The sequence below is a fragment of the Kryptolebias marmoratus genome, linkage group LG18 (genome assembly GCF_001649575.2).
Source record: "Kryptolebias marmoratus isolate JLee-2015 linkage group LG18, ASM164957v2, whole genome shotgun sequence".
Taxonomy (NCBI): Eukaryota; Metazoa; Chordata; class Actinopteri; order Cyprinodontiformes; family Rivulidae; genus Kryptolebias; species Kryptolebias marmoratus.
The window spans coordinates 6,172,046-6,188,127 of record NC_051447.1 but is presented as its reverse complement, the minus strand read 5'-3'; the positions used below and the strand labels follow the sequence as shown (position 1 = coordinate 6,188,127).

General features: G+C 36.6%; 1 long non-coding RNA gene across 1 annotated transcript in view; it reads left to right on the top strand.

Moving 5' to 3' along the window:
* The first annotated feature begins 285 nt into the window (after positions 1-285).
* Positions 286-16,082, top strand: part of LOC119617927 — a 75,397-nt gene continuing 59,600 nt past the window's right edge. The window contains exon 1 of the long non-coding RNA XR_005234389.1: positions 286-433. This is a non-coding gene — a long non-coding RNA (uncharacterized LOC119617927). The remainder of the gene's footprint in view (positions 434-16,082) is intronic.

The following is a 16,082-nucleotide window of genomic DNA, read 5'->3' as shown; positions in this document are numbered from 1 at the left end:
TCTATCATCTGGTGCCAGAAAACCAGAAAAAAATCTTTAAATACTTTGTCTCATTTTCTAGGTCTTCAAGCACCAAAGCAGCTAAATTTGCACACGACTACACAAATTTAAATAAAAACAAAATAAAATGATCCCTTTTTAATTCCATATGCTTACAACTGTTCCAACCCTTTTTTTAAAATTGATTTGTATGTTTATTTTTATGACCATGCACAAAGGTGGGTAAGTCCTGTTGCATCCCATTGTAATTTTTTGCCTGCTTGTGTTCTTAGATGCTGTGGGTGCTTTCTGGCTCAGCTCCAGCAAACTGCACTTCCTTCTCAAAGTAACCGAAGCCTTCAGCTGGAGCTTACAGTGCAAAAAGTGAAGGTTATTGGCTGCAGACTTCAGTGGCTGAAGAGGGATCAGCCTCGACAGAGAGATATACCTTCAGGTGAGAAATTAATTGAGCCTGTAGATTTACGTTGCAGTGCGGTATTTCAGCTGATTGACTGTACTCTCGCTCCCCGACTGTTATTTCTTTTTCAAATACCCTAAGAACATTTTCCAACCATTTTGTTGAGCACACTGAATAGAGAGGCATTAGGTCTGAGAAGTCGGGCTTTATTCAGCTGCAGTCAGGCCTGTTTTCCCTTAGTGGAGCTGATGACTCTATAACTACTTCCAAGAGGCAAAAGGATGTCAAAAAACCAGAAAATCACAAGTAGCACTTAAATTATCCTGTTTCATTTTTGAACAGAGGGAAGTAAAATCTTCATGATGTGCGTGTGTGTGTGTGTTCAATGTTTTCAAGTGGGGCAAGGTTTCCATAGAGACTAGGCCACTAATCCAACAAGCTGTGGAAGATGGAGAGAGCAGGTCTGAAGTGCTCAGCTTTACGGTGGCTTCTACAAGCTCCCTGCCTCTCTGCGCCTTAGTCTTCATTACCTCCACATCCCCTTTTGATTGGCTGCATTTATCCTGAGTACCTCAAGTTTGGGAGGGAACATTCACACACACCCTATACTTGGCTGCCAATGAGACACACAGCCTTTGTGGTTTAAGTTGGCATAGGAACCTCTGAAGACAGGATTCTGGTTATATTAAACCAGACATTATATCATGTTCAGTGAGTACAGTGTGTAACTTGTGGCTGTGAAATAGATGTTCAGGACATCTGATGACTGGTTTATGAAGTCAATTTATTTGTTTTGATTTGGTAAAAGAAACCTCTAAGATTTTAAGTCTCCTTCATTTTGAAAAATGAAAAACAATTTTAAATACTACCATTGCTTAAATGACCTCATACAGGGATCAAAGGGCTCTGTTGCCTTAATGGATTTCTGTCATCTGTAAAAAAAAAAAAAAAAAAAAAAAAAAAAGAGAAGGAAAATAAAAAGTATTGTTTGTTGCGGTCCCTTTAAAACCCATCCAATCTAATTATGACACAGGGATTAAAGTGACACTGATTTACACAAATAAAGTGAACCAGAGCCAAAGTTGGAGAGAGTAGAGCAGGACCGGGTGCAGGCAATGTTGCTAACTTAGACTTTGTTGCTATATTTAATGAGTTTTCAGACCCCTCTGGTGACTATTTATCAAAAAAGCAACTAGCAACTTTTTCTGGTCTTTTTGGAGACTTTTGAAGACTGATGTGAAAGAATATATGGTTCTTCCCGGCTAGAAGCTGGTGCTGCAGTGTGGACCTTTTTCCGTCCCACAGCGCTCAAAGGCGGCTCAGTCCTCCCCCACTTAAATAACGGAGTCTCCCTTTTGGGTCACTTTTGCTGATCTCAAGCTCGGATGGAGGATCAATACGATAAAGTGTAGAAAAAAAATGTTATATCAAAAGATTGCTTTAATTCCTTTAATATTACCCATTGCCTTGCATGCCAAAGTTTTTTTTTTGTTTTTTTTAAATGATCTCGTTTGATGTGTTAGTGCTTGGAATATGCTTTGGGGATCCATCTCAGCTGCTACCACACAAGATTTTAGCTCAATATCTGTAAAACTGACTGAGTTATAGACACTTTTTTTTTGGTTTGCTTGGTTAGCTTTGGTGACCATTTTAAAGTGTTTGTACTCCAGATGTTAGTCAATTATAGATGTGCATCCAATGATAACTAAGAGTTTCATTAAAACCTCCCTTCAGGTTCATGAGATATTTTTCTAACAAACAGATAAATGAACACACAGACAAAAGGAATTATACCATAGTTCACTTTTCACAGTGAATTGTGGTTAAAATGGTAATTGCTTGTAATTTAGTGACTTTTTGGTTCCCCTATTTTTTCCTATTGCCAATGTGGATCAGTACATATTCTTATCTGTATGAATGTAGTTTCATGCATGAACTTTTCTATAAAAGTAACATTTCTTAACTAACCAACTAAACACAAAGTTCTGAAGAATAATAGTCATACCATTTTACCTAGTATGTACCCAGTATGATTGATCTTTAGCATAACCTCCAGGGTTGTCTGTATTGTACTAAAATGCGTCTGTGCCATATAAAGGCAGTCCTGTTGGGGAACGTAAATTGACACAGAAGTGTGTTGTCAGTTGTAAAGAAAATATGCTGCCCACAGATGCGGCTGACTTTTATTTGGCTCAAATGTGGCTGACGCAAAAGATTTAAAAAAAAAAAAAGTCAAAAATCGTCCCAGTTAACCAGCTGACTGATGAGTCTACTTCTGGTGGTATAATGATCAAAACAAATTTAGAAAGCTTTTACACAAATTAAGTATGCCAACATTTTGACTTTCTGTTCACTCTGGGTATTGTTGCTTTGGCAAAAAATCATTTATACTGTGACTGAAATAGAAAATTAGCTGGGGGTCTTAAGCCTTTCTGTTTGTGTCATGAGGTGCTTGGTGTGTTCACATTGCTTATCAGGTGTTAACCTGAATATTGTATTGGGGTGAGGTGGGAAGGAAAGGAGGTAAATCTTAGCAAGTAGCTGAAACCTTCCTATGATGCCTTTTGCTGTGTGGTACAGTTTTAATTCTATTCTGAGGTAGAAGAAAAAACAACAAAGTAAAAGTTTCATGTTGATTGAGGGTGATAAGTTGCACTAATTTTATTTTCAAACTCCTTGGCAATTAACAAGCTTTGTATTGCACAAATTTTAGTTTGCATTTTCCGTTTTTTTGGTTTTTTTTTTCTTTTTTAGATTTAGGAGTAGTCATTTCTTTTTAATTCACCAAAATTATTTTCATGCAATGGTTTTTAGATGTCAATTTCTTCCCCTAAAACCAAAATTTAACATTCTAAAAGCTTCTGGAATCTTCACTTAGGTGGACCACTCATCAGTTAAACAATTTATTAAAGAATGAGCAGTCTTAGGAATGAGCTATGAGAAAAGTAGATGTCCTTCACATACTTTGAATACTGTTAAACAATATGTTCTATAATGCAACAAAAATAATTCTCGTCAAAAAAACAAAAACTGTCATTAATATCAGATTTAAAATGTTGTAGGTAAAGTCCGGCAATCAGCTTTGTCCCATCTGTGTGACAAAACAAAGTCCACTGCGAAGGCACCTTCAGCATCAACAAATTATTTTTTACAGTGAGCTGTCAAAATGACTGCACAGTTTGTCCATATTTTTGTCATACCCTTTTAGGTTTTAAATCTCATTTTAATTACAATTTGGAGACGAAGCGGATGGAACATTAAATGCACAAACAGGCATGATTTCTGGGATATTGGACCAAATCAGATGCTTACGTGGCCCAATTAAACTGTCAAATTTCTAATTTTTCAGTAATTAAAAAAAAGAAACTTAGTGGAACAATGTCTTAAGGTTGAATAAAATGTCAAATAAAAAAAACAACTTTCTAAATTTTAAATAAATTACAAATGACTGAAAACAGTTTCTACTTCCTTCCTTTAGTCATTATTAGGGGTATATAATGGTACTGAACCATCAAATAGAAAAGTTGGGGTCCGGCTCCTGCAGTCAGATGGAAATCATGATGGGCACTGCTGATCACCACTCATGAAGAAAGATTGCACATGGCCTTAACTACTTTTTGCTAGCTGCTACAATGGAAAAGAAGTAAAGTAGGATGTTATCTAAAGCACTCTACACTGAAGCAAAACAAAAACCTGATCCAAATCAGCCAATCTTCATTTCTAAAGGTAACTTCAATAGGTTAAATTAGAAGTGTGGGGGCAGCCGCCAAGGAAGGTGCAAAGCCAGCCAAAGCAGGTATGTGAGTCAAGGTTGGCAACAAAATAATGTGCATGGCCAAGAATAGAATTTTGTAAGTTGTGTACACAAAAACAAACAGATACAAACCCTCCAAATTCAACTGCAGCCGAAAATTTCCTCAAGGCAATTTTTGTGTTGCCACCTTGTCTCACAGTTGCAACCCATGTGATACGCTAGCTTTAGAGCCTTTTCTCTAGCAAGAGTGGTTTATTTTTTTCTCTTTCTGTGAGAGATCTTTTGAAAAAAGTAAAAATAATAATAATAAAAAAGTAGCAGTGGGCTTTTTTCCCTGTTCTTTCAAATTAGTTTTGAATCATGACCCCAAAACTGATTTATGTATCATACTGTGAATTTTGTGTACCACTAAACCCGTCATGCCTATATATTAGTGGAGTTGTTTACTGACAGGAAATAGCTGTGATGGTTGCGAGGTTAAACGTTAAACTACGTGGTTCCAGAGTGAACTCTTATTCAATTTGTCATCATTTGAAGCCACTAACATACAAATAAAACATAGACATTTCCTCAAGGCAGCCCTTAACCTATGTCGTCAGTACAGATGGCCCAACATTGTTACAGGTGGGAGCTTGAAAAGACACCGACTCGCCCACAAAAATTTTTACTTCAAAGAAAACACATACACTGGTATTACCTGACAAGAGGGAAATGCATTGGTCACCATTATCACGTTCCCAAATACTAGGCTTTCATCTTGACTCAGCATCTGCTCTTTATTTCACCATCTTTTTCTCTAATACACACATGCAAAAATCACCGACTGAAAGCTTTTCATCTTCTTCTGTCACACCTTCCTCTGGTCTCTGTGTAGACTCTCTGTGACCCACATACTTTTTATTCCTTTTCCACATTCTTCCACGCTCAGCTTTACTCAACTTTGGTGTTTACCTCTCTTTGTCAGCCCTCTTTTTCTGTTACTTCACCGCAACAAGTTTCAGAACTTTTATAATGGGCATTTTAGATTACTGATATAAACATCCTATTAGTTTTCTTTTCCCACTTTTCCATGCAGGGTTGTAGGGAGCTGGTTTCCATTTCCAGTGGACATTGGGTGAGAGGCAGGGTTACACCCTGAACAGTTTGCTAGTCTTTCACAGGTTGAAGTAAACAAGATAGGCAGCCATTCATACTTTCATTCACATGTAGTAGACGGAGTTGTCAGTTAACCTAACATGCATGTTTTTAGTCTGCGAGACACTAGGGGAAATCCACGCATGCATAGGGATAAAAAGTTTGCAGGCAAGAAGTGTAGTTTTTTAAGGTATAATGCACTGAAGTTATTTTCTAGTTTGAAAGTAGTCATAAAAAGTCAATGTTATCAAATACCTGATCAAACCTTGAGCAGCTAACTTTTTTGTTGATTAGGAGTTGATTGACCTTTCAAGAGTCAAGTCTAAACATCTTCAGAAAATGTGAAAGCTTCACAAAAGAATCAAAGCAGCCGTCAAAGTCAGAAATTAAACAGTATTAAGTTTTTACAAAATTAAGTTATTGTTAGCATATCAGGTACATCTTCAACCTAGGACTGTTTTGAACTTTACCCCAAAATCTGCCTTATTTCACTTTTTTGAGCTGCACTTGTTTGTCTTTTTTGTTTTGTTTTTTTCTCTTGGTCTTACCAAAAATACGAGGCTTCAACCCTAAAAACCAAAAGTAACAGGTCTTAAACTTGACAATCATGCCTTGGCATTTGGTTGATTTTCCAGATCTTTTAAAATTAGGTTTTGTGGAAAGGTTATGAACAATGATCTTACCTGTTGTGGATAACTCTTTTGAATGACATCAGTTTGGAGAAATGGTTTCTTGATGAGAAACTATTAACTGTTGGCTTGATGAGCTAACAGCTAGTCCAAGTGGGGCTAAGACCAAATTGGTTTACTGTGGTCTAAAATGTTCACTATGAGAAATTGAATCAGTTTTTATAACTTATACCCCTGTCACATTACAGTTCTTCTAGCAGAAATCTTATTCCTGTCAGAAGTGCCCCAGGCTTCACTGGAAGTGTTACAGCTTGTTGCACTTGTTTCTATTGATACCAAATAACAGTGAAATTCAGTGTAAATAATTATGGATTGCAAAACTGAGTGGTGCAATCATTTATAAACTAGCATCTTCATGACTTGCAACTTTTTTTTCTGTTGCCATCAGTTTGGTTTTAGCCCCATTTGAATTAGCCCTTTGTTTATTCAGTCAGAATTGAACTTTTATTTCTTCAATCTGATACTGTCCAAAGGGCTTCTCTGCAACAGGTAAAATATTAATTGTTCATAATTGTTTCACAGAACCCCACTTGAAAAGATTATGTACTACCCAGTTTAAACAACAAACTAAGAAAAGTAACTGCAGAGAGGATATCCAATATGATTAAATGGAGAACTAGAATGTGTATCAGAAGATGAAGTTTAATATTTTTGTAATGCCAATAAAGAAAACCTGAAGTGACACTATGTGACGATCAATTAAGCACTGTATGTGCTATTTCCTTTGTACTAAATGACTCTAACATCAGCCCAGTGTGTTCCTAACCTTGTCGAGTTACTTGATATAATTTTGAGATTCTCATTAGGATAAGGTCAGCCTGGTAAAATGGTAATCTCTTTGTATTAATGGAACTATCAAATTATGGGGAACATCCATGAAATACCATTTCTGGTTGTGTTAAAAGTAGCATTTGCACATGCTGGTTTAGAAATGAATACCCAACATAGTCGTTTGACTACTGAGGAGATGATTCCAGGTTCCAGAGATGCCTTGCAGTGGTAAAGTTTGGACATTATGCTTTCCATGCACATCTTTGTGTCTAAAATAAACCCAGGCCTGTATTTTAATTGGAAGCCGTACTTTTCTTTCTTTGGATTCATAGATGAGTACTGTTCTTTTTCCTGCTCACACTATTTCACACGGTGCCAACTTGAAATCCATAATGGAGGGAAAGACAATGGCACATGAGGTAATTTCTGTCCAACCACACCCACTAGACTCTAATTACGCTGCAAGGCATGTAAAGGAAAATCAGCGGCTGTGCAAGGCTGGACTGTCAAACTCCGGGAACACTGCGGCTCTGACAACTTTAATTGGTAGTTGTCGTGTATATCCCTGTCTTCATTAGCAGCTCAAGACTACCTGCTTCTCCTCCCACACACGTGCACACACACAAGCGCAGCTATTGGTGAAAAGGTCATTAGATGTGCTTGATTTTAATAGCAGATCCACATCAGCTTGTGTTCCACAGAACCTTTAAAAACACAAGATATTTTCGTTCAGCTAATTCAAAATTTTTGAATAGTCTCTCTTGCACTCCCTTTTCTAAGTAATTCATATTAAGTCTGTCTTCAACTTAAGTTTTGTCCATGTTTGAATTCTGTACTTCATGTCTTTATTCTGGCTTCTGACAAAACCAAGAACAAGATCGATTCATGTGTCAGGAGAAGTGACTTTAAGATGTCTCTTCCACTGGGATATGATATACCATCATTAAAATCATAGAAACAAACTGTCATTTGCCTATTGTAAAATTACAAAACTATTAGATTATTTGCTTCAATTAAGTCTTTAATGCAAACTTTACAACTCAAGTGACCAGTGAGACATGGATATTGATTTATGCAGATGTAATTAAAAGATTTGTGTGTGTGTGTGTGTGTGTGCTGGGGGGGGGGGCATAAAGATTGCCTGGACCATCTTCCAAACTGAATTTATTGCCAAAATAAGATGTATATGTCATTAGATCTGTCTGGATGTGGTAAAGATATTCATCTTCATTTGTATCCCACCCAAATGAGGGAAAAATGAGTTTATCCTGGTCTGAGCACTATGTAGAACTTTCTAAAACACTAAAGACATTTCTGTTGATGTTTGCCAACAAGTTTTATGAGAAAAACCTTAATTACAAGCCATAATTATATATTTTTTAATATATGGCAAACACTAGAAATCCACATCCTTTTAGCTGGACTCAATTTGACTCTGAATAGCAGAAATTAATTTACTTTTTCCATGAAGAATTGATTTTAAAAACAAAAATGGCTGTACCTCAATCCATTTTACAGTAGTCGTCCCAATAATTGGAGTAGTGGTCGCTGATAGTCATACTAACACTCTTAAAGTTATCATTGAACACTAACAGATTGTGTGACACCTTCTTTAATATTTTGGCTTGGAATGTGGCCTGCATTATACATCCCTGAGTGCTACCTTTTGTATTTGGTAAAGCTGATTTAGTTGTGGCAGCCATCTTGAATTGGGTTGACTCCAGAACAATTGTAATTGTACATATGCTTACTTTCTGGGAGTTTCAATAAAGTCCATCCATTGGGTCATTAGATATTACGTTAATATGACAAACACACTAACTTAATGATTGACCATCTTTCATGGTGATCGACAATAATAAATGAGCAGCAAGGCAGTACAATTCCTTCCTCAATCAGAATAGTGTGATCCAGCTTGATTCAACACAACGTGATTTTGTGCAAAAAAAAAAAAAACACTTAAATGAGTGAACAGAATGTGATCTGTCAAGCTAATTGGAAGTTGATGCATTTACTAAAGTTTACGGACTAATTGTGCTAACACCAGGGTACATGCCATCACCTACCCTGGTGTAATGTTAGAGTTAACAATGTGTTGGTGCTGGAGCAATCAGTTTAAGTTCAGTCCAACATGAAAGCAGGACAATTCTTCATTTTTATTTAGGGTTATGTAGCAAAATGGGGTTTTATGGAAATAAAAACAAGAAATGTTGATTGCCCTAAATTTAAAAAATGTTTACAATAGCCTCCGTGGATCATATTTTGGCTTTTAATTATTAAAAACTCCCCAAATACAACCCCAAGTCAACAGTGACACATAGTGTAGTTGTCTCAAATATACAAAGATTAAGGTGTGTCTGGCTTTGACTGCATGAAGTTGTGTGCTGTAAGCTCTGTTTTTGTTGAAGACAACCACTCTTGGTGGCCTGAGAGAAGCTATGCATTATTGAGGAAGGGCTTAGGGGGGTAAGACTGGATTAGTCTGATATTAACCTCAGGAGGAAGAGACACTGGGAAGAGGATGACATGATGAGGATCACCCCTGGCCATTTAAACTGTTTTAATTAAATCCTGGATGGAGAGGCCACTGCTCAGCCTTAGAGAATAAGGAGATGAATCAAATGAGGAAGAAGAAAGGGGTGAAAATGAGGAACGCTACCATCGCAGTGAAAGAGACCGACTGGAGAAAGGGAAATTGGCAAAGAGAGATAGACGATGAGACAAAAGAGAGACTGTGCACATAACAGTGTGTACGGGCTCGCTTGCAAAAACCCCCACTGTGATGAGGCAGACTAATGAGTTAGCCTTTTGCCATGCTGGTCACATGTGTGTGTGGCTGACAGGGACTGGGGCAAGCTGATAAATCAACGGCAGAAATGAGATTTATAAAAACCTGATCTCCATCGCAACCTCCCGCCTCGCTCCCTGACCAACCTGTCACCTTGCTATCTCCATCTACAGATCCCGGAAGGGCCCAGTTACAAATCAATTCCAAATGTATAAATATGCAAAAAGTTTCCCAACATGCTGTATCAAGTTAATTGTGCCACTACTATCAGGGCAGAAAATGGCTGTTCATCTCACATCCATATTGTTTCCTTAGGACACTTAGGTCTTGATGACATGATGGCACCAAGATGGCCCTTTTATTTTACAGTGAGTGTATGAAACTAGTTTTCAGCTGTAGTTTTAAATCTCTAGTTTATGGAGGCAGCTTCTCCTACCCTCAGTCCTTTCTGGAACAGTCAGTTGGGTTCTTTTTCTACAGTTAGCACATATTTTTGGCAATAAAATTAAGTTCTTTTATCCACACTTTGATAGTTGTCTTTTTCAAAACTATCTGTTCCATGTATATGTATTTCTGGCATTCACTTTGTCTTTGGCCAGTAAGTTATTTGGCTCTTGGTGGAATCTTGGTCTGGTAGGTTCTCTGGTGTTATTTGATAGGTTTTCCCTCACATTTTCTACAAACTGCCACCTTAGTTGTATTCTGTGGCTTCAGTTTCTTAGTATTTTTCAGCCACAAACATCATCTCCACAAACCTAGATGTTATTGCAGGACTCTTTCTTCGAATTGAATTAAATTGTAAGATTGTGTTATTTTGTTCACCCCCTGTAGCGGTTCATCATCTGAAAAGAATTTTAGATTGAACAGTGATGTTTTTTCAAGTTAAACTTTTTAACAGGCTAGTGACAGGTTTTTACCACAAATTTATTTAAAATATTGGGTATTTGGTTCCTTTTCTTTTTTTTCCTGTTTTTAATAGAATGAAATCATTTGAAACGAGAAAGTATGTTCTCACAGGCTACATAGACGGGTAAAAGTATGAGCTGATATCAAACACTCATCAGACTCATCTGTAGGGCTTAAACATGATTTGGTCTGTAGTGTGTACACATGGTTTTAGCATTATCAGTGTGCAGTAATGTAGAGCAGCTCATTAGAAGTGTTATTACAGAATTCTAACAAGTGAAGCCACAGGGAGGCGTGAAGACTCAGCGTTTGATTATCTCCGCCTCGCTGGCTCCACCCCTGCTCATCCTGATCCATTCTCGTTGCTCTATCCAGAGAGGTTTTAAAGGAGTAATGAACAAACCTACAGCCAGGTAGTACAAAGATAAGGATGTGACTGTGCACATCAGACAAAATTCTCACAGGACTAACGGAAGGAGCAGGAATGGACATAGACATCTTTCATCTTTTAATATACTGAGTCCATTTTGGGGTTTAGAGATTTGATATAAACTAAATTGTAAATTCACTTCAAACTGGACAAAATATCTGAATGGTTTGCTCATCGGACATTCAGTTGGCAAACAAAGATTCAAAATGTGTTTGCACCAATAGAAACTTGCTGTAATGACATAAACCAGACAATCACACTAATGCTTTATTTTAAAAGATACTAAAAAGTAATTAGGCAAATAAATGAAGCAATTAATGTATTTTTGGTTTGTTTGTTTTTTCTTTAAATCAAACAGATTGGAACGACATATCTCTTCCTTCTCCTTCAAATGGCCCTGCCCTCCAAATAAAGAGAGACACAAAAAAATTGTAGCTTTAGGTCAACTATCAGGTCTTTGGGCACCACTTCCTCAAACATTTATCAGCTATACATATAAGTCATTAGTTATTTTGACTAATATATTACTATTTCATTAGTGACTAAACCTTTTCTGCTAGTGGATTTTTTTCCAGTCAATTCTAAGAATTGACTAGAAGTCAACTGGACTTATGTTTTTAACGGTTTCACCTATCATAAATGGCTTTTTCATTTCTCAAAACTGAGAGGTGGGAAAAAAATATACAATTAAGCATATGGAAATTTTTTAATCAGCCATTACATAAATGCATATAATTGCTCACTATTGGAAAAACATACATATACAGAAAAGCACCTCTTTTTTAAGTTTTTATTCTTGTTTTTATCAAGTGTTTATATTTCCATATTTGTTTATATTTCCATATTTATGTCTAAGAACTGAAAGGAGTGGTTATGTGTTACAATTGTGTAATGGTAATCAAGGTACTCTAATTGTTTACCCATTGCATTATATTTTAAAATATTTTTTAATGAAAATCTAGCATTCCTTAAAGGAATGCATGTCAAGGTTTCAAACAAATATCTTTTTTGTGCTCAAAGTAGAGGATGGGTATGACTACCAGCTACTACCATATTGAATTTTAGCTCTGTGTCTGTAAAATTGATGGGGTTAAAGCCATTTTTGTTTGCTAAGGTCAACTAGCTGTGGTGGCCATCTATAATTGGCCTAACTCCAAAAAAAAATTAGATGTAAATGTACATCCAATCTTTGACTTACTCACTCACATAAACAGGCAGTTATATGTTCGCCTGCTTTTTATGGCAGCGGGCAATAATTATTTATTGTTTAGGTAAAAGACAAAACAGCTTGCAATGCTTGCCAAAATGTTTTAACAAAAAACAATAGAAAATGGTTCTTCGGGCTGCCTTTTCTCATGTAGAGTCAAAGCAAAATGTGGGCTGTCAGGCCGCCTGTGCACACAGCTTCATCTATAACAACTGAAATGCATCTGTTCCATCAAACAGAATGGAAAACCCTGCTGAAACACATCCAGTGAGGATGGTGATTTAAATATGACCCCTGCTGCAAAACCACATATGAAAATCAAGTCAAGTGAATCCATCACAGACTTTTAAAGCAGTACTCCACCAATTTCCTGCAGCACGGTGCTCCTTTATCACTGTCAGAGCCGTGATGAACTGTAGAAACTGCTGTAGCATGTGCTTTTATTCTGCCAATTTCTTAATTTTCAAATGTGGTGCTTACATTAGCCATTACAAGTAACACAAGCTTTGAAATTTGGTTCAGTTGTGCCATTGTATGTACATATAGATCTGAATATCTGCCACCACTGATGAAAATTATTTTGGTATATAGTTTAAAATAGTCCTTTAGCTTGATAGAGAAGAGAGGTAAAAGGGTAACCATAAGAATCAACAATCAAATATATTTAGATGGCTTGAGTCATTCTCAACAAGAAATTAATCACTGTTGTGGTTTACTATCTCAAAGCAAACCATAAGAAATTACTAATAAGAAAAAGCTTCAAAGGAAGGTGTCCAGTAACGAGGAGCTCTACAAACACTTGCTGTTTCTTTTTAAGACAAGACATATTTCCCAAGGTTATACTCAATGATTTTATTTAAATAAAAAACTAATTTGGGAAGGTTAATAAGGTTGTCTTTTCGAAAAGGCTTCAAAAATAAGTCAATTTTTGTTTGTAAACAAAGTCCCATCTTTTGTGGTGCATATCTCCCTCCTTATCTTGGCATATTTATGGTTTGCAAACTTCTGCACGGCAGTGAGATGACGGACTCTGCAAGGGTCGTGTTTGTAACAGTTAGGTAATGCAGTGAAATTCTAGCCTTTTTCCTTTCACATGATTAAACCCCTTCAAATATCAGAGCATGGCAGGACAGGTCTGTGTGTTCCATCTGAGGCTTTTAAACTGTTGGATAACTTGTGCATTTTCAAAGACCTGCACGGTGACACACGGTGTCTCTTCCATCGTGGGTACCCTGGTGAAATCATGTGCAACCTGTGCTGGCAACGGAAATACACAAATCAAACTGATTTTCTGTTGGCCTGTTAGCCTCAGGGGCTTTTAATTTCAGTGGGCAACATCATGTCTTCAAACATGGGAACTGAAAATGTCTTTGTTCAAACTGTTTCATCATATCACATCTATTGTATCAAAATCCAAATTTCTATTTCCAGTTTATAATTACCAGCCTCTTTCAAAAATTAAGAGTCTGTTGAAATATTTTTAAAGATGAAACTTTGAAAGTTTTCAGATTTGACAGGTCTTACTGGATGTTCCTGGTCTGCATTGTTCTGATTCATGAATGTGCCTGGAGTGGGCTGGTTCATGGTCATCAATCCAATACAAGACCTAGAACATTGAGGCATCCACTGTTTTTTAAATTCACGAAAAACCTATTGCTGTTTTTGATGTAAAAGTGTCAAAATGCATGAGTTTGATGATCAGAGTGCTACAAATTAAGCTTTGACCAATACTAAAAGGGCCTTTTTATGGGTATGCGAGCATCAGATCTCGATAACAGAGCAATGGAAGAAGTTTCTTTTGTATTGTTTGGTTGGCTAATTTGGCGCTTGTTGCTTTTCTGAGAAAGACATGAGACTATAATGTATTATGGGAAGCTGATAGGGGTAGTGTGACACTGTGGAGAATGGATCCACACAAAAACACAAAGAAGGAACCTGAGGTCTAAGTGTTTTTTTAAATGACTATTGTTGCTGACCAGGTACACATTTTTATGGAAACAGTTTTCCCAGATGGCAGTGTCTTCAGGGAGGATATTATGATGAAATGGTCAGTACATCAAAATACTATAAATCCGTGTTTCACATGTATTCAATGATGAAGTTAAATAGCTCAGTTGTATCATAGCAGCTTTTGTGTTGTAAATTTACTCGAAGCCTGACTGTGAATGGATGTTTTTGTATTTGCATGTTTTGTACCTGTAGCAGCCTTTTGACTGAGAGGCATTGTGTTTGATGCATATTCAGAACCAATCAACTCCACCTTTATTTATTTTGTACAGAATTTGTACAGACTTTGTGTATATACAAAAAAAGACATGCCCACACACAGACACATTACAAAGAATGAAGAAAAGACCAAAATACCTAGTCACAGTTGCTAGTACTTTATGAAAACTATAATCAAAGCTGTTCAAACTGCAAGGTCTCCCCCCTCCCCTTTCCTTTGGCACAACTACTGGGTCTCTTTCTCCACAACAGCTTGGTTAAACTCAGTGTGAATAACAAGCTCCTAAAGCTTCTAGTCTGACCGCTCACCACAGTGTTAACACATCAGCTGGGCTGAAGGCACAACCACAGTGGGCTTTTACCCAAACTGCCAACCTCCACTGGTTTGGCAGCTGCACACCGGGTGCCTGGATTTTGTCTCAAAGGCCTGCTGAGAAGAGATATATTTTACAGCTGTTCATCGAGAACTCTGACTTACTATTTCTCTAGAATGACATCCTCAAATCTACAAGCATCTGAAATCTTTAAGTTCTACTTCAGGCCCTCCAGATAAAAATTAACTTAAAAGAGTGAAACCTTAAGAAAAGAGTCTGTTATTGCAAATTTCAGTTTGCATGTAGACAAGACAAACATCCTGAATCGAGTTGGTTCTAAAAGGTAGTCAGTTTTCTGATTTTCGAGAAAATCGGTTTAAAAAAACAAAACATGATCATTGACAGTTGACTCCATTTGTTAGAGGTAAAGCTTTGAAATAAGATATTGTGCAATTACTTAGCTCTCGAAGTATAAGCTGGGCATGAGTCTCAGCTACTTACACACAAAATATTTGCTCAGTATCTGTAAATCTGAGTTACAGCCATTTTTGTTTGCTAAAGTTGCTTGGCTGTGGCAGCCATCTTGAATTAGATTGACTCTAAAAATTAATCAGTTGTAGTTCTACATCCAATGATTACATTGTTTCATTAAAATATGTCCACTGGTTTATCAGGTACTTCACTAGCAGCCAGACAAGCACACAGCCACAGGTGAAAACATTATCATCTTTTTGCTTGTGGCGGTAGACAATTTAAAAACAAAAGAATCTGATGTTTACTTAAGGTACATCATTGGGACATTTATTTAGATTTTATATTGTTGATGGTTCATTAAAGTAAAAAAAAAACCTCAAGTTTTGAGGAACAAAAACCTGCTAACACTTAAACTGTGCTCAAAGTGTCGTCTAAAAAATATTGTCAATCTTTTACAAACTTGTGCAAGAGCCAAAAGATGGAGACCAGTCATTATCATTGAGTCTTACATTGTGCAGGTTACATTTGTCAGTTAGCATATCTACTACAAGTAATTTCTTAAGTTATTCACAAGACGGATGAAAAAATAGATCAAGGTTGAAATGTAATAGCAGTTGATGATAAAACGGGTGATAAAACATTGAACTTTCCATCAAAGCTTACGCTTTTGACAAAGTATTTTATATTTTACATAATGTTACCAATTCTCCCCAAAACAAACTAAATGCCAATTAATACCTGCAAAGCAGAACACCTAAATATGAGTATAAAGGCAATATTAAAAATAAAAGGTTAAGAGATTAATATTGTCATACAAATGTAATTTATTATTTGTAGCATGTTGTTAAATTTGTTAAATGGAAATGTTATAAGTTAGGAAAGGTATTTTTATTTAAATCTCCACTGATCCCCTTTTAAACTTTTTATTTATCTAATCTTAAGGATTTTATTTATTTGTGAATTTATTGATTAACGAGAAGCAAACCTCTGCC